This window comes from Mobula hypostoma, chromosome 2, assembly GCF_963921235.1.
Source record: "Mobula hypostoma chromosome 2, sMobHyp1.1, whole genome shotgun sequence".
Lineage (NCBI taxonomy): Eukaryota > Metazoa > Chordata > Chondrichthyes > Myliobatiformes > Myliobatidae > Mobula > Mobula hypostoma.
This window is the reverse complement of record NC_086098.1, coordinates 48,495,596-48,520,990: the sequence shown is the minus strand read 5'-3', so window position 1 is coordinate 48,520,990 and position 25,395 is coordinate 48,495,596. Positions and strand designations below refer to the sequence as shown.

Genomic DNA, 25,395 nt, shown 5'->3' with positions numbered 1-25,395 from the left:
GAGCCCACGAAATTAAAGGAAAGATATTGAAATGGGTGGAGCATTGGCTGATAGGCAGTAAGCAAAGTCGGTGTTGCTTTTTACGATGTATATCGATGATTTGGATTATGGATTAAATGGTTTTGTGGCTAAGTTTACGGATGACACCAAGATAGGTGGAGGAACAGGAAATGTTGAAGAAACGGAAAGGTTGCAGAGAGACTTGGTCAGTTTAGGAGAGTGGGCAAAGAAATGGCAGATGAGATACAACGTTGACAAATGTACGGTTGTACATTTTGGAAGAAGAAATAATCGGGCAGATTATTATTTAGATGGGGAGAAAATTCAAAAATCGGAAGTGCAAAGGAACTTGGGGGTCCTCGTGCAGGATACCCTAAAGGTTAACCACCAAGTTGGATTGGCAGTAAGGAAAGCGAATGCTATGTTGGCATTCATTTCAAGAGGAATAGTGTATAAGAGTAAGGAGGTGTTGATGAGGCTCTATGGGGCATTAGTGAGACCTCATTTGGAATACTGTGTGCAGTTTTGGGCCCCCTATCTTAGAAAGGATGTACTGATGTTGGAGAGAGTTCAGAGAAGATTTACGAAGATGATACCTGGAATGCAGGGGCTAACATATGAGGAGCGTTTGTCAGCTCTTGGACCGTACTCATTAGAGTATAGAAGAATGAGAGGGGATCTCATAGAAACATTTCGAATGTTGAAAGGGTTCGACAGAGTAGATGTGGAAAGGTTGTTTCCCTTGGTGGGTGAGTCCAGGACAAGAGGTCAGAGTCTTAGAATTAGAGGGTATCCAGTTAAAACAGAGATGAGGAGAATTTTTTTTAGCCAGAGGGTCGTGGATTTGTGGAATTCATTGCCACATACAGCTGTGGAGGCCCGATCATTGAGGGCGTTTAAGGAGGAGATTGACAGGTATCTAATTAGTCAGGGCATCAAGGGGTATGAGGAAAAAGCCAGAAATTAGAACTAGATGGGTGAATAGTTTAGCTCATGGGGGAGCTGCGGAGCAGACTCGATGGGCCGAATGGTCTACTTCTGCTCCTTTGTCTTGCCTTGTGATCATTGAATAAGACAGACACCTACCAGTGATTTTGGTGAGGTTCTAATTTGTTCTGTATTCAAAAAGTAGCTTGTCTTTTTTTTATATATACCTTAACTATTTCCATGAAACCTCGGCTAATTGGAACAGCCACTTAATTGGGCCAAAATATACTGGTCCCAATTAACCAGAATCCACTGTATATAACAAACTATACAGCCGAGAATGAAGCCTCTCACATTCATAACCACTTTTTCCTAAAATTTGTTTTACCTTTGTGGTAAACCATATATATGTTGTAACTGGGTTAACTGTCTGGACACGCCCCTCTGCTGATTGCCCCTGTGGCTCCTCCCACAGTATCCTGAATACAGGTGATTTCGCCTTGTCCCTCCCCCTCAGTCCGGGGGCAGACACTCACCATGGAGGTCGTATTGTACAGCGAATAAAAGCCTGTCAGTATTTTACCAAACCTCAGTCTTTTGGAGTTATTGAAGATGCTTCAGTTTTATTCGCTGTCAATTTTAAAGCGTGGAACACGCTCCGAAACCTGACAAGTTAGACCTCAATCGACAAACGCCTGAAGCTGGAAATGCTTCCGAACTCTGGCTGGCCTACTTTGAAGTGTACCTAGAGGAGATTAAAGCGACCGACCCTGTAGCGAAGCGCAGAGTTCTACTCTCCAGGGTCAGTCCACAGGTCTACTCGCTGATCAAAGACCAGCCGAGCTACGACGGTGCGATGAGTGCCCTCAAAGGACAATACCTGCGGCCGATAAACAGCGTCTATGCTCGGCATCGCTTAGCAACACGGCAACAACGACCCGGGGAATCAAGTGCTCAGCTCGTCCAGGCCCTACGGACACTCGTGGGAGCCTGCAATTGCCAGGAGCTGACGGCGGCGCAGCATGCAGAATTCCTAGTGAGGGACGCCTTCGTCACGGGGACCAGGTCAGTGTATGTGCACCAGCAGCTGTTGGAAAAAGCCGATCTTACCTTAAGTTTGGCGATCGAGCTGGCCGACATGCTGGAGGCCACTCTGCATAACTCTGAGGCTCTCCAGGCACGCAATCTTCCGATGGCCTCGTGGGCGCCACAGACCCCGCAACCCGCCGGCGAATCGACCTAGGCTGCTGCCAGTCGTGAGTCCGCGAAGTGCTACTTCTGCGGACTCGAAAAGCACCCCCGGAAACGCTGCGCGGCCCGACAAGCTACCTGCTCCAGCTGCGGAAAGATGGGCCACTTCATCAAGGTCTGTAAGGCCAAACTGTGAGCGGAATCGAGCAGTGCCGCGTGCGAGACATGGGGGTCGCCAACTTGCCTGCACGCTGCCACCAGGTCCGAGACATGGGGGCGGCCATCTTGGTCGGCGCCCCCTCCCACCGCCTACAACCAACGGGTGCTCACGGGGCACCCCACCACGCCGGATCAAGACAGCGACTCAACCCTGGCCTCCATGACCCTCGACCAAAGCGCTCCCCACCAGCTCGCAAGGTCAACGATGGACATCCTGGTGGAGGGGCGCAGGACAAGCTGCCTGTTTGACACAGGCAGCACTGAGAGTTTTATCCACCTGGACACGGTGCAGCATTGCGAACTCATGATACGGCCGGTAAGTCAGAGGGTCACCATGGCCTCCGGGTCGCATACAACAGATATCCGGGGGGGGGGGGTTGCGTAGCGACGCTAGTGGTGCAGGGCACAGAATGTCGAGACTTTACGTTACTGGTCTTGCCTCAACTGTGTGCCCCTTTGCTACTGGGGCTCGACTTCCAGAGCCACCTGAAAAGCATGACAATGAAGTATGATGGGCCCCTCCCACCAATTACTGTCATAAATCCCCTGTTTTGTAGAGATATGTCACGTACCCCGCTACTGACCACACACACACACCGACCCGAGCATCCCACCCAACATCACGCCAACTGCCACACTACCGACGCCACTTGCGGCCTCTCCACCCTCAAGATCCCTCCCCCACCGCTGTTCGCCAACCTGATCCCCGACTGTAAACCTGTGGCAACTAAAAGCAGGAGGTACAGCGCGGGGGACAGAGCTTTCATTAAGTCGGAGGTGCAGCAGCTGCTCAGGGAGGGGGTCATTGAGGCAAGCACAAGTCCTTGGAGGGCGCAGGTGGTAGTTGTTCGGAACGGGGAGAAGAATAGGATGGTCGTGGACTATAGCCAAACCATCAATAGGTTCACGCAGCTCGACGCGTACCCTCTACCCTGCATCGCGGATATGGTCAATCAGATAGCACAGTACAAGGTGTACTCGACCACAGACCTAAAATCTGCTTACCATCAGCTCCCCATCCGCCAGGAGAATCGCCCTTACACTGCCTTCGAGGCGGACGGCATGTTTTATCAATTCCTGCGCGTCCCCTTCGGTGTCACAAATGGTGTATCTGTCTTCCAGAGGGCAATGGACCGGATGGTAGACCAGTGCCAACTGAAGGCCACATTCCCATATCTGGATAACATCACCATCTGCGGTCACGACCAGCAGGATCATGACAACAACCTCCAAAAATTTCTCCAAGCAGCCAAAGCTTTCAATCTCACCTATAACAAGGACAAGTGTGTATTCCGGACCACCCGACCTGCTATCCTTGGGTGTGTTGTGGAGAACAGAGTCATTGGCCCTGACCCCAACCGTAGGTGCCCCCGTTGGAACTCCCTCTTCCCAACACCCTCAGAGCCCTCAAAAGGTGCCTGGGCTTCTTTTCATATTACACTCAATGGGTCTCTACTTACACAGAGGAGGCCCGCCCCCTGGTCAAGTCCACCACATTCCCCCTCTCAGTCGAGGCCTGCTCAGCCTTCAGCCGCATAAAAGGGGACATTGCCAAAGCAGCAATGCACGCGGTGGATGAGGCCATTCCCTTCCAAGTAGAGAGTGACGCCTCCGACTTTGCACTGGCTGCTACCCTCAACCAGGTGGGAAGACCAGTGACGTTCTTCTCCCGTGCTCTTCAAGGCCCTAAAATTCGGCACTCCACGGTGGAGAAAGAGGCCCAGGCCATAGTGGAAGCTATTAGGCACTGGAGGCACTATCTCGCCGGCAAAAGATTCACCCTGCTAACTGACCAGCGCTCAGTCACATTCATGTTTAGTAACCAACAGCAGGGCAAAATAAAAAATGATAAAATTCTGAGGTGGAGAACTGAACTTTCCACTTACAACTATGACATCATGTACAGGACTGGGAAGCTCAACGAGCCCTCCGATGCCCTATCCCGGGGAACATGCGCCAGCGTTCAGATCAACAGGCTATACGCCCTACACGTAGATCTTTGCCACCCGAGGGTCACCCAGCTTTCATGAAAGCCCGGAACCTGCCTCACTCCCTTGAGGAGATCAGGACGATGACCAGGGACTGCCAAGTCTGCGCAGAGTGCAAACTGCACTTCTACAGACCCGAAAAGGCACAACTCATCAAGGCCACCCACCCCTTTGAGCAACTGAGTGTTGACTTTAAGGGCCCCCTTCCCTCCACCGACCGCAATGTGTACTTTAACGTTATCGATGGGTACTCGCGGTTCCCCTTTGCTATCCCCTGCCCCGACACCACTACCACATCAGTTATAAAAGCCCTGCGCAAGCTCTTCACTCTGTTCAGATACCCATGCTATATCCAGTGACAGAGGGTCCTCGTTTATGAGTGGTGAGCTGCGCCAATACCTACTGGCTAGGGGAATTGCAACTAGTAGGACCACGAGCTATAATCCCCAGGGGAATGGACAGGTGGAGAAGGAGAATGGCACGGTGTGGAAAGCCACACCTTTAGCCCTCAGGTCAAAGGGACTGCCGGTCTCCCGCTGGCAGGAGGTCCTTTCCGAGGCACTCCACTCCATCCGCTCCCTGTTATGCACGGCCACCAATGCCACCCCTCATGAGCGGCTCTTTTCTTTTCCCAGAAAGTCGACCACTGGGACCACCCTACCAACTTGGCTGACATCCCCGGGGCCAGTGCTGCTCCAGAAACATGCGAGGAGCAATAAATCCTCCCCGATGGTCAAGAGGGTTCACTTACTTCATGCGAACCCCCAGTATGGCTATGTGGTTTTACCTGATGGGCGGGAGGACACGGTCTCCATCCGCGACCTGGCACCCGCAGGGGCACTGGGCCCCTACCCTGAAAACTCCGTGGTGACCATTGACCCCGTACCCACCGATATATGTACCCACGAGACACTGCGCACTCCAAGCCCTACACAGACACCACATGACACTCCCATACCGGGCGCGACGCACACGCACGAGGGATTACCAACGCCTAACGTGCTGGCACCTCAAGTCAGGCCGGAGCCAGCACAACCGCCGTCGCCGATGCAATCACCACCGGTGCTACGTTGATCACAGCGACTGACTCGACCGCCTGATACACTTGACCTGTAAATATACTTGCTTTAAATATTGTCAGTCACTTCACCCCGTGGGACTCTTTTTAAAAAATAGGAGGGGTGAATGTGGTAAACCATATATATGTTGTAACTGGGTTAACTGTCTGGACACGCCCCTCTGGCTCCTCTCACAGATCCCTGAATACAGGTGATTCTGCCTTGCCCCTCCCCCTCAGTCCGGGGCAGACACTCAGCATGGAGGTCGTATTGTACAGCGAATAAAAGCCTGTCAGTATTTCACCCAACTTCAGTCTTTTGGAGTTATAGAAGGTGCTTCAATCTTCCAGTCAGGAAACTGTTCAATGCCATTCAAAGAGATCATCACAAAGATAAGTTAACCCTCCTGCTTTTTTCAGCCCATGTAAATTTTTAACACAGATGACTACACCATCCAAATCCTGTGTCTTTCCATCATCCTGTTGGATCAATTATACTCACAACTAAAGTAGTGGCAATCTGTAGAAATATTTAAGCCCAGTCAAACAGTCAAAGACCTACAATCCTGCCACATCAGTAAAAATATTAAAACAAATAACTTCAAATAACTATTATGGATTTATTGAGCACGTCCACGAGAAAATGAATTTCAGGGTTGCATATGGCGGCATATGTACTTTGACAATAAACTTACTTGAACCTTTATAGCAGCTCAAAGAACTGTGTTTAGAAATGAAGGTGGCCACTCAGGTACTAAAAGATAAACATTTGCAACAATGTCTAGCCAGAAGGACCAAGCACATGATCTATCTCAGATTTCTTCAAGATCCCTATCATCATAGAGTTATTCTTCCATTCAGTTAAGGCATAACTGGGAGCAACAGGAGGCTTTTATAAGTAAGATGCAGAGAGTGAAGCTTATTCCTGTTTAGAGAGAAGAGCAAGACTTGCAAGTTTAGGCAACTCTGGCTGACGAAGGATAGGGAGGTTCTGATGGTAAAAAGATGTAATAGTAGTTTAAGCAGCTGGGATGAAATGAACCCTTTTGTATAAGAAATTTAAAAGCTCACAAGAGAGACCAGGAGGACAACACAAGTTGTCTCTGGCAGATAACTTAAAGATTCAAAGTACATTTATTATCGAAGTATGTATGCAGTATATAACCCTGAGATTCATCTTCCTGCAGACTGCCACAAAATAAATAAAAGGAGAATCCTTAAAGATTCCACCAGTATATTAAGAAGAAAAGGGTAACCCACACAGAAGGGGGAAGTGATGCAGAGACCATAGCTAGTTCGTGAAGACAAAAGTAAGAGTAGAGTGCATAAAAGTAAAAGGCAAAAATCGCATAGGTCACTAGATTCTGAAAGGACAATGAGTATGTGGGCACCTTATCTAAATGCCTACAGTATTAGAAACAAGGTTAGCAAACTCGTGGCACAGATCAGTACCAAGGCATATGATTTAGCGGCCATTACAGAAACCTGGCTGCAAGGTGGCGATGCCTGAGAATTAAATATCCAAGTGTAACAGGTAATATGGAAAGATTGGCAGGAAGGCAGAGGAGGTCTTGATTAGGGATGAGATCAGGGCGATTGTGAGAGACGATACAGAATGTTGAGTCCATCTGGGTAGAGATTAAGAATAGTAAAGGGAAAAAAATCACTGGTGGGTGTTATCTATAGGCCACCTAATAAAAATATTGCAGTGGCAGAGGCGATTAACCAAGAAATAACTGTGGCTTGTAAGAACAGAATGGCAGCTGTCATGGGGGATTTTAACTTCCACATAAATTGGGTGAATCAGGTTGGTCAAGGAAGCCTTGAGGAGGACTTCATAAAATGTATCCACTTGGCTTTCTTGAGCAGCATGTTAGTGAACCTATAAGGGAAAATACCATCTTAGATCTAGTCCTGTGCAATGAGACAGGTAAGATTAATGCTCTTGTAGTCAGGGATCCTCTTGGAAAGAGTGATCGTAGTATGACTGAATTTTGCATACAGATGGAGGATGAAATAGATCTAAAACTAGTGTATTATGCTTGAACACGGGAGACTACAACGGGATGAGGGAGGAGTTGGCTAATGTGGATTGGGAGCACAGGCTATTTGGGAGGACAGTTGAGGAACAGTGGAATACTTTCAGAGATTTTTCACAGTAGTCAACAAAAATATATTCCAGTCAAAAGGAAGGACAGTAAGTGTGGGGAGAGCCAGCCTTGGATAACTAAGAAAATAAAAGATAGTATCAAATTAAAAACTCATGTGTACAAAGTTGCAAAGAGTAGTGAGAGACTGGAGGATTGGGAAAACTTTAAAAAGCAACAAAGAACAACTAAACAAGAAATAAGGAAAGGGAAAATAAAGTATGGAAGTAAATTAGCACAAAATATAAAAACATGGCAAAAGTTTTTACAAATATATAAAGCAGAAGAGGGTGGCTAAAGTCAACGTAGGTCCCTTGGAAAATGAGAAGGGGAATTTGATATTGGGTGATAAGGAAATGGCTGTGGCGTTGAACGATTATTTTATGTTGGTCTTCACGGAGGAGGACACGTCTAATATGCCAAAGAAGGATGTTATGGACGAAATAGGAGGTGAGAACCTCGATAAAATCACTGTCACTAAAGAGATAGTGATGAGTAAACTAGAGGGCCTGAAGGTAGATAAGTCCCCTGGTCCTGATGGGATGCATCCCAGGGTGCTGAGGGAATTGGTGGAGGTTATAGCAGATGCGTTGGTAATCATTTATCAAAATCCTCTAGACTCTGGGCAGGTCCCGGCGGATTGGAAGACAGCAAATGTCACGTCACTTTTTAAAAAAGGATGTAGGCAAAAGACGTGCAACTATAGACCAGTTAGCTTAACATCTGTAGTCGGGAGAATGCTTGAAGCCGTCATTAAGAAAGAAATAACGGAACATTTATAAAGGAGTGGTTCCATTAGGCAGATGCAGCATGGATTCAGAAAGGGCAGGGCCTGTTTGACAAACTTACTGGAGTTCTTTGAGGACATAATGAGTGCAGTGGATAGAGGGGAACAGGTGTATGTTGTATACTTGGATTTCCAGAAGGCATTCGATAAGGTGCTGCACAGGACACTTATAAATGCATGGAGTCGGAGGAAGTGTATTGGCATGGATAGTGGATCGGTTAACCAATAGAAGGCAAAGAGTTGATATAAATGGGTGTTTCTCTGGTTGACAGTCAGTGGGGAGTGGGGTGCCGCAGGGGTCAGTGCTAGGCCCGCAGCTGTTCACCATTTATATTGATGATTTGGAAGAGGGGACTGAGTGTAGTGTAGCAAAATTTGCTGATTACACTAAACTGAGTGGAAAAGCAAACTGTACAGAGGATGTGGAGAGTCTGCAGAGGGACATAGATTGGTGAAGTGAGTGGGCCAAGGTCTGGCAGATAGAATACCACATTGGTAAATGCGAGATCATCCACTTTGGAAGGAATAATAGAAGAGCAGATTATTTAAGTGATGAAAGATAGCAGCATGCTGTTGTGCAGAGGGACTTGGGAGTACTTCTTCATGAATTGCAAAAGTTGGCTTGCAGGGACAACAGGTTACAGTATTAAGAAGGCAAACTGAATGTTGGCCTTCATTGCTAGAGGGACTGAATTCAAGAGCAGGGAGGTCATGCTGCAACTATACAGAGCACTGGTGAGGCCGCACCTGGAGTACTGTGTGCAGTTCTGGTCTCCACACCTGAGGAACGATATACTGGCTTTGGAGGCAGTGCAGATGAGGTTCACCAGGATGATTCCAGGGATGAAGGGGTTAACCTATAGAAACATAGAAAATAGGTGCAGGAATAGGCCATTTGGCCCTTCGAGACTGCACCGCCATTCAGTATGATCATGGCTGATCATCCAACTCAGAACCTTGTACCTGCCTTCTCTCCATACCCCCGATCCCTTTAGCCACAAGGGCCACATCTAACTCCCTCTTAAATATAGCCAATGAACTGGCCTCAACTGTTTCCTGTGGCAGAGAATTCCACAGATTCACCACTCTCTGTGTGAAGAAGATTTTCCTCATCTCGGTCCTAAAAGGCTTCCCCTTTATCCTCAAACTGTGACCCCTCGTTCTGGACTTCCCCAACATTGGGAACAATCTTCCTGCATCTAGCCGGTCCAATTGCTTTAGAATTTTATACGTTTCAATAAGATCCCCCCTCAGTCTTCTAAATTCCAGAGAGTATAAGCCTAGTCGATCCAGTCTTTCATCATATGAAAGACCTGCCATCCCAGGAATCAATCTGGTGAACCTTCTTTGTACTCCCTCTATAGCAAGAATGTCTTTCCTCAGATTAGGGGACCAAAACTGCACACAATACTCCAGGTGTGGTATCACCAAGGCCTTGTACAACTGCAGTAGTACCTCCCTGCTCCTGTACTCGAATCCTCTTGCTATGAATGCCAGCATACCATTCGCCTTTTTCACCGCCTGCTGTCTCTGCATGCCCACTTTCAATGACTGGTGTACAATGACACCCAGGTCTCGTTGCACCTCTCCTTTTCCTAATCGGCCATCATTCTGATAATAATCCGTTTTCCTGTTCTTGCCACCAAAGTGGATAACCTCACATTTATCCACATTAAATTGTATCTGCCATGAATTTGCCCACTCACCTAACCTATCCAAGTCACCTTGCATCCTCTTAGCATCCTCCTCACAGCTAACACTGCTGCCCAGCTTTGTGTCATCCGCAAACTTGGAGATGCTGCATTTAATTCCCTCGTCTAAGTCATTAATATATATTGTAAACAACTGGGATCCCCACTAGTCACTATGAGGAGAGATTGAGTCGCCTGGGTCTATATTCTCTGGAATTCAGAAGAATGAGAGGGGACCTTACAGAAACATTCAAAATTTTGAAAGGGATAGATAAGATAGAAGTAGAAAATTTGTTTCCATTGGTAGGTGAGACTAGAACTAGGGAACATTGCCTCAAGATTTAGGGGAGAAGATTTAGGATGGAGATGAGGAGAAACTGTTTTTCCCCAGAGAGTGGTGAATCTGTGAAATTCTCTGCCCAGGCAAGCAGTTGAGGTTTCTTCACTAAATATATTTAATATACAGTTAGAGAGATTTTTACATAGTAGGGGAATTAAGGGTTATGGGGAAAAGGCAAGTAGATGGAGCTGAGTTTACAGACAGATCAGCCATGATCTTCTTGAATGTGGGGGGCAGGCTCAATGGGCTGGATGGCCTACTGCTCCTATTTCTTATGTAACAAGGGTGCTAATAAGTCCTCCTTAAGGATCAATATAGTCATCCATGCAGGGGGCCATAAGGAATGTGCAAGATATTAATATTTACCGTACGTATTTACTATGGAGAAGGTTATCCAAACAAAGGAATAAGCTTTATGATTAGTAAGGTCTCAGAAAGTAGCAACATTACAAAAGAGCAAGTACCAGCAATCTTACCGCATATTAAGGTGGGCAGATCCCCAGGGCCTAACCAAATGCATCCTATGGCATTGCAGGAAGCTAAAAATGAAATTAAATATCTCTGCTGCCAGGGCTCTTGCATCTAGTCATGGGTGAGGTACTGAAAGATTGGATTAAAGCTAACTTAATGGCTTTAGTTGAGAAAGACTGCAAGGACACCAAAGAACTAGAGGCCAATGAGCCTAACATCTACAGTTGGAATGCTACTAGAGGGGATTCTGCAGGACTGGCTTGACCAGCATTTGGAAAGGCAAGGACTAATCAGGGATGTTTAGTACAGATTTGTGTTTGAGAAACAATGCTTCACAGGTTTGACTGAGTTTTGTTTTTAACAGATAACCAAGAGAATTAAAGAGGGGGTGGACAGTGCACATGGTCTACATGTAGTTTAGCACAGGGGTCCCCAACCTTTTTTACATCGCGGACCGGTTTAATATTGACAATATTCTTACAGACCGGCGGACTGGGGGGGTGGTGTTCAAGTAGGGATGCCAACTTTCTCACTCCCAAATAAGGGACAAAGGTAGCAGTCGAATACGGGACACTTGTGCTTACCCCGAGAAAGACTACCATGACCATGAAGCCTTGCACGGGCACCTGTGTGTGCATACGTGACGTGCGCATGCGTGTATGTGCTGATTTTTTTTCTACAAATTGGTTTTGGCTTAATCTTCCCGATTCTGTTAAGTGAAACTACACTGTACATACATTATTTCTACTTTATATAGGCTGCGTATTTATCATGTCATTCCTGCTTTTACTATATGTTAGTGTTATTTTAGGTTTTATGTGTTCGTGGTATGATTTGGTAGTTATTTTTTGGGTCTGGGAACGCTCAAAAATTTTTCCCATATAAATTAATGGTAATTGCATCTGCGCTTTACACCATTTTGGCTTAGGAACGGTTTCATAGGAATGCTCTACCTTATCAGGGGAAATACAGGACAAGGGCGGTCCCGTATGGGACAAACCAATTTAGTCCAATATACAGGATGTCTCGGGTAATACGGGACAGTTGGCAACCTTATGTTCAAGTTCAACAGTGCGTGACAGGGAATGACTCATATTGTTTCATATCGCCAAATCATATCGTTTCCTCGCAGCCCCATGGTTGGGGACCACTAGTTTAGCAGACTTTTCGATAAGGTCCTTGCTCTGGCAGGCTAGTCTGGAAGGTTACCTCATACAGAATCCAAGGTGAACTAGCTAATTGGCTAAAAATTGGTTTGGTGGGAGAAGGCAAGAGGCAAGGTGGAGTACTGGTTTTCAAATTGGATGCCTGTGACCAATGGTGTGCCACAGGGATTGGCGCTATTGATTAGTGTTAGTGTTAATTTAGATTTCAATGTTGTTAACATAGTAAGTTTGTGAACAACAATGAAATTAGTGGTGTCATGGTCAGTGAAGATGGTTATCCAAGTTTGCAAAGCAAGCTAGATCAACTTAGGAAGTGGGCCAGACTGGTAAATAAAATTTAACACAGACAAGTGCAAGGTGCTGTATTTTGGAAAGTGAAACAGAGCAGGACTTGGACAAGGCCCTGCAGGTACAGGCATATAGTTTGCTGAAAGTGGAGACACAGGAAAACAGTGATGAAGACAGCATTTGCTATACTTCCTTCATCCATCAAAGCATCAACTACAAGAGTTGGGATACCATGTTACACCTATACAAGACATTAGTAAGATCACACTTGGAATTCTGTGTGCAGTTCTGGTTGCCTAGGTATAGGAAGGATGTCACTCTAAACTGGGAAAAGTGCAGAAAGGATTTTTACAAGAACTTTACTGGGACAGAAGGGTTTAAACTATAAGGAGAGACTGGACAGGCTGGGAATTTTCCCCCCTGAAGTGTAGGAAGCTGAAGGGTAACTTTATAGAGTACATAAATATCATGAGGAGTATAAAGAAGGTGAATGTCACAATCTCCCCAACCATCTTTTAAAAAAAAGGGGTAGGGGTCTAAATCTATAGGGCTCAGGTGTAAAGAAAATATTTAAAATGAATCAGAGGTATCTTTTATCTAAAGTGGGTGGCGAGTATTGGAACAAACTGCTAGAGAAAGTGGTAGGCATGGGTGGGAGAAAGGGAAGACAATTTCAGCATTTAAAAGTACAGTCGACATTTCTGGCTGAAGCCCTTCGGCAGGACTGGAGAAGAAAAGCTGAGGAGTAGGTTTCAAAGCTGGGGGGAAGGGAGAGAGAACCGCCAGGTGAAACATCGACTGTACTTTTTTTTTCCATAGATGCTGACTGGCCTGCTGAGTTCCTCCAGCACTTTGTGTGCGTTGCTCGGATTTCCAGCATCTGCAGATTTTCTCTTGTTTATGCTACATCCAAGCTAGTCCTACTTACTAGTATATAACCTATAAAACCTATATCTTTCCAACCATGTACCTGTCCAACTGTCTTTTAAAAGTTATGGTAGATGATTCAACTTGATTCCACAGATATCATTCTTTGTGCAAGTGACGGTAGTCCTAGTAGCTTTAAAATACTTATGGAAAGGGCAGAACTGAACCACAGTTCCAGATTAGGGCGAAGTGAATTTTGATAGTATGTGAAGTTCTTGGAGTTAGTCTGCATTACAGTAAACCATGTGCTGCATGTCTTAAAAAACAAAGAAGGTAGATAAATCTCCAAGATCCCCCACTATCATCATCCTATTACCCCAGAACAGGTCAGGCTATGCACTCTCCTTAGTAGGAAGGTTTCCCGAATACATTTAACAAATTCCACCCCATCTAAACCCAGTTTATGTTAGGAATGGTAAAATTCCCAACTATAACAACCTTACTATTCTTGCAACTTTGCATCTCTGCACATTTGTTCTTCTAATTCCCATTGTCTAATTTGGAGACCTATTGTACAATCCCAACAATGTAATCATCACCTTATTTCTCAACTCCACCCATAAAGTTCCACTGTTTGATCCTTCAGTAATATTACATCTGACTCCTGCTGTGACATTCCCCTTATTCAAAATTGGAACTCCCCTCTTTCTTCCACCTCTATCCTAACCTAATTACCTGTACCTGGAACATTCAGCTGCTAGTCCCATCCCTTAGCCATGATTCAATAATGTCTATAATATTCCAGTCCTTCATGGCTATCTAAGCCTCATTTGTCTGCCTTATCCATCCCAGCCCTTGCAGTGAAATAAATGCAATTTAATCCAACAGACTGTCTGTAATAACTATAGAACTTCCTCTCACTGACTCCTGCACTACATCTCAATTATTGGAACATTGAGATATTTTCAGGGGCAGAATGACCTGAACAAGAGAGATGTATGACATGTGAACCGGAGGGGCAATGAAACCCTGGCAGGCAGATTGGCTAGTGCAACTGGGATTGGTTTAAACTGGATTGGCAGTGATTGGCATCTCACGCACCCCACCCGATTCTTGAGATGCCAACCACTGCCAATCCAGTTTAAACCGATCCCAGTTGCACTAGCCAATCTACCTGCCAGGATATCATTGCCCCTCCGGTTCACATGTAACACATCTCTCTTGTTCAGGTCATTCTGCCCCTGGAAATATCTCAATGTTCCAAAAATTCTGAATCTCAACCACCTACAACTTTTCAACCACATATTAATTTGTCATATCCTCCTTTTCTTACCCTCACAAGCATGTAGCAAAGTAATCTGGTGATTACTACCTCCAGGTTCTGCTTTTTAACTTTTCCCCTAGTTCCTTATATTCACTCCAAAAGACCCACACCTTTCTTTACCTATATCATTTGTGCCAACATGCATAACATCTAGCTGTTCACCCTCACTCTTGAGAATGCTCTGTAATTTCTTTTTGTCATCCTAGACCATGGCACCAGGGAGGAAACACAATTCTGAAAATCTTTTTGCAGCCACAGAATTCCCTGAAGGCCACCCTATCAAATCTCCTGTCACTGTAGTCCTTCTTGCTTCACCCTTCCCCACTGGACCTGAGTGTCAGACCTGGCACCACAATCTGGCTACTATCTTTCTGAAGAGACATCACCCCCACCCCCAACCACTACAACTATATCCAAAATAATGCATTAGCTTGAGGAGAATCTTCTACGATCTGCATACTCCTCTTTCCTTTCCTAGCAGTTATCAAACTATTTACTGCTTGTAACTTAGTTGTGACCATTTCACAAAAAAATTCATTGATATGAAACACTCAGCATTTTGAATGACTGAATACACCCAGCTCCAAGTTCAGCTCCTTTACATGGTTAATTAGGAGCTGCAGCTGGACACACCTCCCAGAGCTGAAGTCCACAGGCTGGAAGAATCCCTGATCTCCCACATCCTGTAGGAGCACGCTATTGCCCTAAATGCTATCTGAATGCTCCGAGGAAATTCAAGGAACTTGACATGTGTCTCTGACTTGCAAGCCATAGATTATTTAAGTTACTGCTCAAACATTGGTCTACTCTCACAATGGCCACTCTGCAAGAACCTGCTTTCTTTGTATTGGTTGAGGTCTCACAATTAGCCAATAAGAAATGGTTTTCTGAAAAGATTTATTAGCAATTCAGAAGGGTGCTTTTTTTTTAAAAAAACACTCCCACTACTGCTCTGCTTCCTGTCACTCGGGACCTCAAACTGAGCACAGAACCTCTCACAAAACTATTCTGAAACAACAAAAACACTGGCATCCACCCAATGACATGGAAAAGTACCCAAGGTACACACTGTCCTCAAGAAACAAATACAGAAAAAAAATCTCCAATCATTAAAATAACAGAAGATGTAAATAGTAACGTCATCAAGTGACTTTTAGAAGCTACTTGCCAACCTGGTTGAGTTTTACAAGAACCATATTTTCTCCTACAAAATCCTACCTTGGTGCCTCACTGAGGCGTAGGAGTGACACCGGCCGAACATAGCGAAGTACGGTGGAGATTCGTTCTCTGGCAGGTCTAACCTAGCCGTGAAGGAGATGTTCCATCGGTATACTACTAGACTAGATCTAGTAGTAGGATCATGGCTAGCTAAGTCAAGGAGGTAAGCATGCCTTTGCTACTTTGTAGGTTATGCCTCTTCAGGCAAAGGCTGCACCCATCGAGGACACCGGCAGCAGGGCGCCTGTGGCAAATAGATCCAAAAGAGTCAATGGTGCAGGCACCTTGGTGGCATGCGGAGAAACCAGAGTGCTGGTCAACAGATGGCATCACTAGACTAGTTGGTTGTCACTGCGGGGCAGCTTCCTTATCCGCGAAGTCTGTTACACTCCTGTGTACCACTTAGCATCAGATTTGGAAGCCCAGACAGACTGTATGGTGGGGGCACGACACCATCTATCTTATTACTATGCAAGGCGTGTAAAATACAGTCAACATTAAAACCGATGGACAGCCGAAGATTTTCTTTTAGTCATCATTATTCCAGCTCTAAAGATTGACAAGGTCGTCTAATGACCAGTTGTCACTAATGAACTTGAGAAAGACTTCCATTAATGAATTCTGGGAAGACTTAAATTAAAGGGCATGGAAAAGGAAAGTGTTCCCAGGGTTTTGTTGTACTTCACACAAAGCAAGTTGCTTGCAATTGGAGCTCAATCAGGCATTGTAAGAGATTGGGGCAATTTTCTTTGGCTACTTAATTACTTTCCATTCACAAGATCAGAAGTAGAGATGTCCATAAGCCATTGCACAATGGTTAATTCTATGTTTAACTCCTCATAAAAGGAAGCAGCACAAGTTTGCACAAATACCCAGACAACATTCAATCAACACACCATTATTATCTCCAACAAGAGTGAACAACTCACATTCTGATGCCCAAACCCTTCCTGTTTATTAGCAAATCAGAAGGGTGTTTTTTTTTTAAATACTTCCCACTGCTGCTCTGCATCCTGTCTCTCAGGACCTCAAACTGAGTGCAGAACCTCTCAGAAAATTATTCTGAAACAACAAAAACACTGGCATCCACCAAATGACATGGAAAACAAAGTACAAGCCAGCGGGAAGATGGAATACTCTCCAGTTATCAGGTTAAGTACAGCACTAACATTCAAAAAGCTTAGTACTATCTAGGAAATAGCAACCCAACTAATTGGCACCACTCAATAAATCTCTCCTTCCACCACCAAAACACACTGCAGACACTGTTTGCTATCAACCAAATGTATACTGTATACTTATTTCCCTTGATTGCTGCAACAGGACCTTCCAAACCCACATCAAAAAGAACAAAAACAGGAACATACAAACACAGTCACTATCAGGTTCCTTTCCAAGTCACACACCATCTTGATTTTGCAATAAATTCTTACTCCTTCATTATTACTGCCCAAAATCTGAAACTCCTTGCTAAGCAACACTGTGATTACTAGCACTGCAGCAGTTTAGGGTGGCAGCTCACTTCCATGTTTTCACAGTTAATAAGGGCCAGAAATAGTCTTACCCAAGGCATTCGCATCTCCAAAAATAAAATTATTAATAAAAGAATCAAAGTAAAGAAAGTGCTTCAAATGAGAAAAGTAGAAAGGGACGCAACATGGATTCCAAATAAAATTAACACTGACAAGAGCTTTAAAATTAAATGCCTGGTGTCATGAATACGGACAGCAAACATACCAACACAGAGGCTGTGTACAGGAAGGGCCTCAGTCACCTCTACTTCCTGAAGAGACGGAGGTCCTCTGGAGTATGCAAGCCTCCCCTTCACATATTCTACCAGTCTTTGTCACCAGTACAATCTTCTATGCGGTGATGTGCTGGGGCAACGGCATCAATATGGGTGATACCGATAGGCTCAATAAACTGATTAGAAAGGCTGGCTCTGTTATAGGAGTTAAACTGGAGGCTGTGGTAGAACAAAGGAACCTATGGAAAATCCTGGCAATTCTGGACAATGTTTGTCATCCTCTGCATGCCACCTTGGCTGAGCAGAGGAGCACTTTTAGTAATAGACTAAGATAACTGTGCTGCTCTAAAGAGTGCTACATGAGGTCATTCTTACCCTCTGCCATTTTTAGGCTCTATAATGAGTCAACCTATAGTTGGGGAAGTGATGACCTCCCCCCTACCTGTTAGACTGTTTGAGGTAATTTTTTAAATTATTTCTTACTTATTAATACCTGTATAGTGTGCACTTGTAATGCTACTGCAAAACTGTAAATTATATAAATGAGTCATAACTCAAATCCACTTTAAAAGTTTTTACCCAATTAAAACAGACTAATAATTGTACCTTCAGTTATATATATTCTCATTCCTTCATGTAGTACATTTCACTACTGAAATTACGATTTAAAAACGAGATCTTAAAACTATGGCAATCTTTAGTTGCATCCATATGTGTAGGTCAGGAAATCAGATACATTAAGGTCATTCATACCCTCACTTCCCTGCATATTTTTAAGATCAGGCGGATACTTTGTGCTCTCGTACTGTAAATTTGCATTTCGTTGCAAATGCACGAAGTCTGAAGTGATTCAATTTCACGAGCAATAACTTTAAAGAAACATCAGTTGCTTGTGAACAGATCGAGCAGTTTGAAAAAAAAACTGCACAAGTACATATGTTGGCAACTTCAGGTCAGGAACATATTTGAAATTAATGTTTTAAACAAAGGCCTTTCTTTAATAAGAACGTGTTTGGCAGATTAACATACAAAATAGTATAGACGTAATTGAAATTAAGAGGAGACAAAGAATTTTATCATCTTAAGTCTTATGAAAGCCCTGTTCTCTTTTGGTAAAGCAAACCCGTGAAATTTGTAGAGATTACTTATTTGAATGTCTTCGGTTAAATTGTCAAAAAGTGCCCGACGAGGATAAATTGTCGTAGGTTAATAATGATATTTTTACAATAAAGTGGGACCACCCAATCTTCACAAACAAGAGAAAATCTGCAGATGCTGGAAATCTACACAACGCACACAAAATGCTGGAGACACTCAAGAGGCCAGGCAGCATCAATGGAAAAGGGGACAGTCGACGTTTCGGGCTGAAACCCTTCAGCAGGGCCACCCAATCTTCAGCCATTTTGCCATTCATAACTATTTGTCCAACTATAAGTTGTCAGAAAGGAATACAACAATAACATTTAACGGAGCAAAAATAATCATCGCCAAGCTTCTCCACCACTCGAAAACTTTATGGGGAATAGGAATTATAACTCACTTCGTTACTCCCCAGCTCGCTCTACCTTCCTCCTCTCATCACGTTCGTGCCGCCAATACCTCGCTCAGTCTCAGCGATCAGGCGCCTGCCCCGCCCGCGCATGCGCAAACTCCCCTTCCCGCCGACGCGCCACCTGCTCTGCCTCCTTACCGGGTGGGTTTGGGGTCGGGGCCGCGGCCGCTCTCGCTCCCGCGCCCACCGCACTGGTCCTGCGCGCCGCCGGTTGGCGGGCGCGAGCGGCTGAACGCGGAGGACCAACAGGCAATTGTCTAGAATCGAGCATCCTCTGTGTCTGGTCTGCATCTGGACGCGGAGTGCCGACCGGAGATAAATAGGTTTAGGGTTATAATTGTCACCTATACCGAGCTGCAGTGAAAAACTGTACTGTCCCTACAGATCAATTCATCACATCGTGCACCGAGATAGCACAAGGTAAGATAATAAGAGTCCAGAAAAAAAGTATAATAGCTACAGAGCAAGTGCAGTGCAAGTAGACAGTAAGATGCTAGGTCATAACAAGTTAGCTTGTGAGATCAAAATTCAATCTTATAGTACTTGGGAATCAATCGGTAGTAAGGTGCTAGATCATAACAACGCAAACACCAGGAATTCTGCAGTTGCTGGAAATTCAAACAACACACATCAAAGTTGCTGGTGAATGCAGCAGGCCAGGCAGCATCGGCCCAAAAAGTTGACTGTACCTCTTCCTAAAGAAGCTGATTCAAAAAGTTGACTGTACCTCTTCCTATTGATGTGTGTTGCTAGATCATAACAAGTTTGCTTGTGAGATCAAAATTCAATCTTATAGTACTTGAGAATCATTAAATAGAAACTGTCCTTGAGCCTGGTAGTACATGTTTTTGCACGAAAACCTGTGCCAACCAACTAGCGGGAGCAGTCAAAGACATCTTCAACCTCTCACTGCAATGGGAGCTAGTTCCCATTTGCTTCAAAAAGGCAACACTTATACCAGTGCCTAAGAAGAATAATGTGGGCTGCCTTAATGACTATTGCCCAGTGGCACTCACATCGACAGTGATGAAATGCTTTGAGAGATTGGTCATGACCAGACTGAACTCCTGCCTCAGCAAGGACCTGGACCCATTGCAATTTGCCTATCGCCACAATAGGTCAACGGCAGACACAATCTCAATGGCTCTTCACACGACTTTAGACCACCTGGACAACACAAACACCTATGTCAGGATGTTGTTCATCGACTATAGCTCAGCATTTAATACGATCATTCCCACAATCCTGATTGAGAAGTTGCAGAACCTGGACCTCTATATCACCCTCTGCAATTGGATTCTCAGCTTCCTCACCGGAAGTTTGCTGACCATCAACACTGGCGCACCTCAAGGGTGTGTACTTAGCCCACTGCTCTACTCTATATATACATGACTGTGTGGCTAGGCATAGCTCAAATACTATCTATAAATTTGTTGATGATATAACCATTGTTGGTAGAATCTCAGGTGGTGACGAGCGGGCGTACAGGAGTGAGATATGCTAACTAGTGAAGTGGTGCCACAGCAACAACCTGGCACTCAATGTCAGTAAGATGAAAGAGCTGATTGTGGACTTCAGGAAGGGTAAGACAAAGGAACACATACCAATCCTCATAGAGGGATTAGAAGTGAGGGAGTGAGCAGCTTCAAGTTCTTGGGTGTCAAGATCTCTGAGGATCTAACTTAGTCCCAACATATCGATGTAGTCATAGAGAAGGCAAGGTAGCGGCTATACTTTATTAGGAGTTTGAAGGGATTTGGCATGTCAATAAATACACAGAAACCTCTATAGATGTACTGTGGAGAGCATTCTGACAGGCTGTATCACTGTCTGGTATGGGGTGGGGGGGGGTGAGGGGAGGGCGACTGCACAGGACCGAAAGAAGCTGCAGAAGGTTGTAAATCTAGTCAGCTCCATCTTGTGTACTAGCCTACAAAGTATCCAGGACATCTTTAGGGCGTGGTGTCACAGAAAGGCAGTGTCCATTGTTAAGGACCTCCAGCACCCAGGACATGCCCTTTTCTCACTGTTACCATCAGGTAGGAGGTACAGAAGCCTGAAGGCACACACTCAGCGATTCGGGAACAGCTTCTTCCCCTCTGCCATCCTATTCCTAAGTGGACATTGAATCTTTGGACACTACCTCACTTTTTTTTAATATACAGTATTTCTGCTTTTGCACATTTTTTAAAAATCTATTCAATATATGAAATTGATTTACTTGTTTGTTTATTATTATTTTTATTTTATTTTTTTTCCCCTCTGCTAGATTATGTATTGCATTGAACTGCTGCTAGGTTAACAAATTTCATGTCACATGCCGGTGATAATAAACCTGATTCTGATTCTGCCCAACGGGAGAGGGGAGAAGAGAGAATGTCCACGGTGGCTGGGGTCTTTGTTTATGCTGGCTGCTTTATTGAGGCAGTGAGAAGGATAGACAGAGTCCATGGAGTGGAAGCTGTTTTCTATAATGTTCTAAGCTTTGTCCACAACTCTGTGCAGTTTTTTTTGCTATCACTGACGTAGAGCAGTTGCCATACCAACCATAATACATCCAGATAGAACGGTCCATGTGGCGCACCAATAAAAATATTTAAGAGTAGATGAGGATGGGGTGAGACAAAAGGCAGTAGGTGATAAGTGGACTGGAGGGCAGTGAAAAGATGATGGCAGTTTGTGCCAGGTAGGGGTAGAGGAGCAGTGGGATGGAGATGGAAGATTATTATCTACTATTAGGTGGCAGACAGAAATCGTGTAGCTGGGAGGAGGCAGAGATGGAGCATAATTAACAGGAACACAGAGGCTACTATTGCTGAAATATAAGGAAGGAAAGAAATAATAGAGACCATGAGAAGAGAGGCGAAAGGCAGGTTTAAGCAAGACCAGATGGGGAAAAGCTGATGTGTTGGTGGCTAGCATGGGAATGAAAATGAATGGCTGAAGGTGGGAGAGTGTGGGAAAGGGGACAAATAAGGGGAATGGAGAAGGATCAGAGAGGAGGAGGAAGAACTAAGGTTGCCTGATATTGGAAAATTCAATGTTCATAAAGGAAAGACTGCTGGTGATTTTTGATTGACAAATTCTTCTATCCAGTCACTCAATGTCACCTCACTCCCACTGCAGATCATAGCCATACTGTATAAGTTGTCTGGGGGAGGCCTTAGCTTCGCTGCAGCATGAAAAACAATCCAGTCTGTGCCTGACAAGTCCCAGACAAGCTGCGGGCAGTAATGGGAAAGGATGGCACTACAAAGATGGGTAGCAACAAAAATTCACTGTTGGTGACATTGGTCAGTTGTATTCACTCTTGGCCTTCTGCAAGTGGAAGATATCAGAAACAAATGCCTCTAAATCTCTTCTTTCACCCTCATTCTGCCATCTGTCATATCATCAGTAGTTTTTTTCAGCGGCTGTCTTAACTACAATGAATGTCCCCTACAAATTGTCCTCTTTTACTTGCTTCAAATTGGACATCAGAGTTCTGTTCAGTGAAACCGATAGATTTAATATACAGACTGCAGTACAATAGTTTGGATCTAGATATAAATGAGAAAAGTTGCATAAATCTTTCATATTCAACCTTGAGTGAATGGAGTACTTTTCACTGTTGTAATGACAAAATACAACAGTCAGTTGTGCAGAACGATGTCCTACAAACAGGTGATCTGTAGTTGAAGCGCAGATTGAAGGATTTGTATTAGCCAGAACTACAGGGATAACTCAGACTTTCATCTTCACATTAGTGCTATTTACATCCAGTTGAAGGAGCAGGCAATGCTGTCTCATCCGAAACATAAGATTTCCCACTATGCTATACTTCTCAGTTCTGCACTATATCACAGTTACTGCTTTTATATTCAAGTCACTAAAACAGGAATTGATTCTAGAACTTTCTGACTTAGTTGAGAGTACATCTAAATGACATAGCATAACTGATACTTGTTGCATAATGTGCATTTGATATGTAATCTCCTAATCTCCAACTATTTGCTATTACTTAAAATATGGATCCATTTATTGAAAATTATTAAAGATATGTTTAATATATTACTTATAAATGGTTGAACCATCAAGAAAAAGTTTCTTGGAGTCTTTTAAGTTATGCAGTCAACAAACGTACTGTGTATATAAGAAGATCACTTAGAGTGGCAGATAACATAAAACACAAAGAGTTGAAAAGATTGTGAGGAAAGCTCAAAGTTCAAAGTACATTTATATCAAAGTATGTATGCAGTATACAACCCTGAGATTTGTCCTCCTCACAGATAGCCATGAAACAAAGAAAGCCAAGAAAAACATCAAACCCTGACCCTCAGTACACAAAAAAATCATGTAAGCAGCAAAAAATGGGCAGAAAAAAAAACAGAATATAAAACACAAACTCGAAAAAGTCCAGGTATATTCAGTTCAACTCAGTTCAGTTCCATGTAGCGCTGTATCATTCATTATCTGCAGACTGCCCTGATCGTAGCCAGCCATTGATCCCAGGGGATCATGGGTTTGTGCCTCTGGTGAACTGTGTCTTCCCCAGGGTGCAAGCCTGGGCGGAAAGATTTGAAGAACCCGATGTTGTCCATGCGGCGGGTTCCCCCTCTCCATGTCACTGATGTAGTCCAAGGGAAGGGCAAGCGCCGATACAGCTCGGCACCACTGTCGTCACAGAGGTTGCCAGAGTGAAGATGTAAACAACATCAAACCGCCTTATGGACCTCAGCTCCGGATTTCTTCCTCGGAGATTACTCCCAAAGCCTCTCCCATGGGTGGGTATGGAGGTTTAAAAATAAGAGTTTTCCTTCTCCTAGGCAGGCTGCCATCCAAGGCTGACGAGCTCCACCTGCCTGAAGCAACTGGTTTTGAGGTGTCTTTGCCCCTTGTCAGTAGAAACAGTTCTGCCGGGCCTAGTAACTAAGCCACACTTGAAAACCAAGAGTTGGACTTAGTTGTCAGAGGCTGTTAGACTCGCCCGCCATTTGGAGCACTTTTTAAGTAGTGGGAGCTTATCCCCACTACCACCCCAGCTATGACAACCTTAGGAATCTGCCCTAGTCAAATCTGCCCCAAATAGTAATGAAAAAGGAGAAACCAGAAACCAGAAACACAAAATTCAATCCACAAACTGCATTGATTAAACCCTGCCCAACACCCAGGCCTCCAACACAATTCTCCAACAGCACTGGTCTTCAGGCTCCTTGGCCTCAAGGCCTCATGCTTCACCGGAAACCTCGCTGAACACCCTCGGAGACAGCAAAGTCCTAGATCGCTCAATCAGCCTGAAAACACATGGCCAAAATGTAGATCACACTTCCAACAATTTTGTGAAGGATTTTGCTCTTGGTCATGTTGTTTACTGATGCTATCTTCTTCCACTTCATGTTCAGTCTTGTGTTGGAGCCATGCATCTATTCTCAATCTGCATTGTATTCTGTGTTGCGTGTTTATTATATTTATAATGGTAACTAGTCATATGAGTGGGGCGAGTTAAAAGCGAAGGGAGTAAGTCACGTATTCATGCTTTGTTCATAGCAGATTTTAGCTTGGGGAATAGTGGATGTCGTACATTTTGCTGGTCACTCATTAATGCTTAATTACACTTAGCTTACACTTGTGTATGCTTAACTTTCATTGCTTCAAGTTTGTATGTTTGCTAATTGCTAATAAAGGATCTGAATGCATATCCTCAACCTTTGGAGCAGTCTTTAACGGAGTGAGGTCGTGTTGTGCAAGTATAACAATTCTGTAGGATCAACAGCAACAGCAATTGCTTTGGTTTTCGTTTGGTTTGGCCACAATATTCGGTCAGCAAATGTTTTTGACAGTTATACCAAACCAACATCAGCATTTAGATGTGTCCGTGAAATTAGAAGCACCACAGCCTGGAGCAGTTTGTAGCAAGTAATGACCTTTTGTTGGTTCATGCTGTGTGTTTGGGTTTGAAACAGAGTTTCCAATGCTCTGCCTGTCCAGTTGGGGATTGAAAGCTGTATACTGGTGTTTGTCTGAGTAGTTCAACCCCTGGTTCTGTTGAAATGCTGAATTAAATTTCAATTGCTTTGTCTGGTTCGTGCACTTTGAAAACAACCTTCAAAAGGAATATAATAAAATTGTTAAGAGGATGTAAGATTTACTGCCGTTAAAGATAAATCTTTAACAGGAAAGGCAACAAGATATTTTAGGAGTGCAGTCTCATTTAGATGATTTAAAAATTCTTCATGAAGATGTTGCTAAGCAACATAATTTGCTGTTGTCTTTAACGCCTATCTCTGAACAAGATAAGCAGACTGAAAATTTTGTAAGCATTGATACACTCATTAATAGAGTCACAGTAGAGGCTGGACAATGGTTGAAACAATCGTGTGGTTGAAGGTCAGGATGCTGGAGGAAATGAAAATATTTATAAAACCACAGGACAGGC

At 44.3% G+C, this 25,395-nt stretch overlaps 1 protein-coding gene across 9 annotated transcripts in view; it reads right to left on the bottom strand.

Annotated features, from left to right (window-relative positions):
* Window positions 1-25,395, bottom strand: part of LOC134339868 (tudor domain-containing protein 15-like) — a 115,110-nt gene that overhangs the window by 59,300 nt on the left and 30,415 nt on the right. For 5 of the 9 annotated variants that reach the window (XR_010016464.1, XM_063036713.1, XM_063036665.1 and 2 more), the window contains exon 1: window positions 18,969-19,022. The exons of 3 other annotated variants lie outside the window; for them this stretch is intronic. The gene's annotated coding sequence lies outside the window, so the exon portion shown is untranslated. Of the gene's footprint in view, window positions 1-18,968; window positions 19,025-25,395 lie in introns of those variants that run through there. One more of the 9 variants, XM_063036683.1, reaches the window with a different exon arrangement.